Source organism: Oncorhynchus masou, chromosome 9 (genome assembly GCF_036934945.1).
Source record: "Oncorhynchus masou masou isolate Uvic2021 chromosome 9, UVic_Omas_1.1, whole genome shotgun sequence".
Taxonomy (NCBI): domain Eukaryota; kingdom Metazoa; phylum Chordata; class Actinopteri; order Salmoniformes; family Salmonidae; genus Oncorhynchus; species Oncorhynchus masou.
This window is the reverse complement of record NC_088220.1, coordinates 84,793,311-84,797,711: the sequence shown is the minus strand read 5'-3', so window position 1 is coordinate 84,797,711 and position 4,401 is coordinate 84,793,311. Positions and strand designations below refer to the sequence as shown.

General features: G+C 43.8%; 1 pseudogene; it reads left to right on the top strand.

The window, feature by feature from the left end:
* Positions 1-2,261: 2,261 nt before the first annotated feature.
* LOC135545117 (P2Y purinoceptor 14-like) lies at positions 2,262-3,242 on the top strand (annotated as a pseudogene).
* Positions 3,243-4,401: the final 1,159 nt, after the last annotated feature.

Below are 4,401 nucleotides of genomic sequence, written 5' to 3'. Positions count from 1 at the left end.
CTATTTGACCTCTTGCCCATTTCCAGGAAGTGTATTAGGTGACGTAGAAAATACGTTGCGGTAACATAGCTCACATGTAAGCAGAGACATTGTAGTGACTTTCCTCCATGCAAAGACAGTCTTTCACAACTTCACCTGTGAGTTTATTTACTTTATTTATATGAACACATCCTCGACTCTTTTTGTCTAAAATAATATTTTCACTGTTTTGAATTGGAAGAATGTAATTTCAATAGCTATTCTCTCATGACAAAGAATGTATGCAAATATAACAAATCTGACAAAAGCATGCCTTTGGGTCATTTTGACCCTAGACAAAACATCTAATTTGATAAATAGGACCTTTATTTGAATCTAGGTTTCTCAGAAAACATAATAACAAGTTATCCGTACCGCCAGAGGGTGGGGAGGATATGTATCACTGATTTTGACAAGATAGGCCGATACAGTGCAATCGGAAAGCATTCAGACTCCTTGACGTTTTGCACATTTTGTTACGTTACAGCCTTATTTTAAAATGGATTCAATAGTTTTTTCCCCTCATAAATCTACACACACTACCCCATAATGACATCACAACACACCATAATGAGAAAACAAAAACAGGTTTTTATTAATAACTGAAATATCACATTTACATAAGTATTCAGAATCTTTGAGACTCAACATTGAGCTCTGTTTCTGTTGATCATCCTTGAGATGTTTCTACAACTAGATTGGAGTCCACCTGTGGTAAATTCAAGTGCCTTGATGAAACCGACTCTCGTGAGGACCGCCACAGGAAAGGAAGACCCAGAGTTACCTCTGCTGCAGAGGATAAGTTTGTTAGATTTACCAGCCTCAGAAATTTCAGCCCAAATAAATACTTCACAGAGTTCAAGTAACAGACACATCTCAACATCAACTGTTCAGAAGAGACTGCGTGAATCAGGCCTTCTTGGTCGAATTGCTGCAAAGAAACCACTACTAAAGGACACCAATAAGAAGAGACTTGCTTGGGCCAAGAAACAAATTTGAGATTTTTGGTTCTAACCTCAGTGGCTTTGTGAGATGCAGAGTAGGTGAATGGATGATCTCCGCATGTGTGGTGGTTCCCACCGTGAAGCATGGAGGAGAAGGTGTAGGGGTGCTTTGCTGGCGACACAATAAATCTGTGATTTATTTAGAATTCAAGGCACACTTAACCAGCATGGCTACCACAGCATTCTGCAATGATTTGCCATCCCATTTTGTTTGCACTTAGTGAGACTAATATGTTTTTCAACAGGAAAATGACCCAAAACACCTCCAGGCTTTGTAAGGGCAATTTGACCAAGAAAGAGAGTGATGGAGTGCTGCATCAGATGACCTGGCTTCCTCAATCACCCAACCTCAACCCAATTGAGGCGGCAGGGTAGCCTTGTGGTTAGAGCGTTGGACTAGTAACCATAAGGTTGCAAGTTTGAATCCCCGAGCTGACAAGGTACAAATCTGTTGTTCTGCCCCCTGAACAGGCAGTTAACACACTGTTCCTAGGCCGTCATTGAAAATAAGAATTTGTTCTTAACTGACTTGCCTAGTAAAATAAAGGTAAAATAAATAAATAAATAAAGATGGTTTGGGATGAGTTGGACTGCAGAGTAAAGGAAAAGCAGCCAACAACTGCTCAGCATATGTGGGAACTCCTTCAAGACTTTTGGAAAAGCATTCCAGGTGAAGATGGTTGAGAGAATGCCAAGAGTGTGCAAAGCTGTCATCAAGGCAAAGGGTGGCTACTTTAAAGAAACCTGCACATTATAAGAAGAAAAAAAAAAATCTTATGTTAATTTAGAGAATATGCAATGTCTATGTTCTGATAAGAAATAATTTGATATGTTGCTATGAGTAGTGCTTTTTCCAATAGTTTCTTGTTGGGGTCTCAATGACCCCAGTTGAGAATCCATGTCAAATTTGGTCGTTGGTCGTTTGAGGGTTAAATTAATGATATTTCGACAATTCTCCATTGAACATGTTTTGAAGACAGTGTTTTTTACAATTACATGGTTTACAAATGAAACAAATTATATTTGAGGTTCTGATGGGATATGACAATTGAAATAAGCACAGGAAGCATTTAAATTCTTAAATTATATTCATCAAGAAACAATTACTACATTGAATTCATAATAATTAAATGTATGTACCGATCTCAGATTTCCCCTTTAAATTTAGAAATACATTATTATTTGAATCATTTTTCTTGCTCTGCATATTTTTCGGATTCCTCAAATCGAGTAGCCACAATGCCATCACTTTCCCCTCCACTGGACTGTGGCTTTAATGAAGAAACCATAAATATGACTATAACAAGTCTCTACTTCCTGTCGTTCATCCCGGCCCTCATCATCAATGGGGTAGCAGTCTGGGTCTGCATGCACCTTCGCTCAACGGCCACCTTCATGGTGTATCTGAAGAACCTTCTGGCCGCTGACCTTCTCATGACCCTGACCATCCCTCTCAAAGCAGCCAATATCCTGCCCAGTGCTCCTCTGGCTCTGAAGGCCTTTTCCTGTCGCTACTCTGATGTTATTTTCTATCTCTGTATGTACATGAGCATCATTTTATTGGTCCTCATCAATCTGGACCGCTTCTTCAAGATCATCAGGCCGCAGGTTGTTGGGTCAGAACCTGGTCTTTGGCAAAGTGCTGTCTGCCTCCATCTGGGTGGTGCTGTTGGCCACTGATGTCATTCCAACCATGATCCTGAGCAATCAGGATCCCACCGACAAGACTAACGAAGCCTGTATGGAAATGGAGAGCGAAGCAGGACAAGGTTTACACAGAGGCGTGGTCATATTCAACAGCTCAATCTTCTGGGTGGTGTGTGTTCTTATTTGTTTCTGCTACGTATGCATAGCAAGGAAGGTTTTTAAATCATACAGGAAATTAGGAAGCAGCAATGACGAGGGGAGGCATAAGACTAACGTTCATAAGACTTGGTTCTGGTGGTTTTCTTGGTGTGTTTTAGCCCCTACCATGCCATACGCATCCCCTACACCCAGCTTCAGGTTACCCAAACAACCAGCTGCGCTAAGGCTACCTTCCGGATCTCTAAAAAGATCACCTTGTGGATGTCAGCCATGAACGTCTGTCTGGACCCTCTCATCTACTTCTTCCTCTGTAAGACCTTCAGAACCACCCTGTTCAAGACCCTCCGTCTCCCACCTGGGACCTGCTGCTGGCTCACTGGGAGAGGGTCCGATCCCAACACAGAGGTAATATGAGGTAATATGTACATGTAGGTAGAGTTATTAAAGTGACTATGCGTTTGATTAGCTATTATGGCTTGGGGGTAGAAGCTATTTAGGAGCCTCTTGGACCTAGACTTGGCGCTCCGGTACCACTTGCCGTGCGGTAGCAGGGAGAACAGTCTATGATTAGGGTGGCTGGAGTCTTTGACCATTTTCAGGGCCTTCCTCTGACACTGCCTGGTATAGAGGTCCTGGATGGCAGGAATCTTGGCCCTGGTGATGTACACTACCCTCTGTAGTGCCTTGCAGTCGGAGGCTGAGCAGTTTCCTTACCAGGCAGTGATGCAACCCGAAAGGATGTTGTCGATGGTGCAGCTGTAAAACCTTTTGAGGATCTGTGTGACAAATCTTTTCAGTCTCCGTGGGGGAATAGGTTTTGTCGTGCCCTCTTCGCGACTGTCTTGGTGTGCTTGGACCATGTTAGGTTGTTGGCGATGTGGACGCCAAAGGAACTTGAAGCTCTCAACCTGCTCCTCTATAGCCCCGTCGATGTGAGTGGGGGTGTGTTTGGTCCTCCTTTTCCTGTAGTCCACAATCATCTCCTTTGTCTTGATCACGTTGAGGGAGAGGATGCTGTCCTTGCACCACACGATCAGGTCTCTGACCTCCTCCCTATGGGCTGTCTCATCATTGTCCGTGATCAGGCCTACCACTGTTGTGTCATCAGCAAACTTAATGCTGGTCTTGGAGTCATGCCTGGCAGTGCATTCATAAGTGAACAGGGAGTACAGGAGGGGATTGAGCATGCACCCTTGAGGGGCCCCCGTGTTGAGGATCAGAGTGGCGGATGTGTTGTTACCTACCCTTGCCTCCTGGGTCCGGCCCGTCAGGAAGTCCAGGATCCAGTTGTAGAGGGAGGTGTTTAGTCCCAGGATCCTTAGCTTAGTGATGAGGGCACTATGGTGTTGAACGCTGAGCTGTTGTCAATGAATAACGTTCTCTCATAGGTGTTCCTAGATCTGGATCTGTTGGGGCAGTATGCACATTGGAGTGGGTCTAGGGTTTCTGGGATAATGGTGTTAATGTGAGCCATGACCAGCCTTTCAAAGCATTTCATGGCTACAGACGTGAGGGTTATGGGTCTTAGTGTTCTTGGGCACAGGGACTATGGTGGTCTGCTTGAAACATGTTG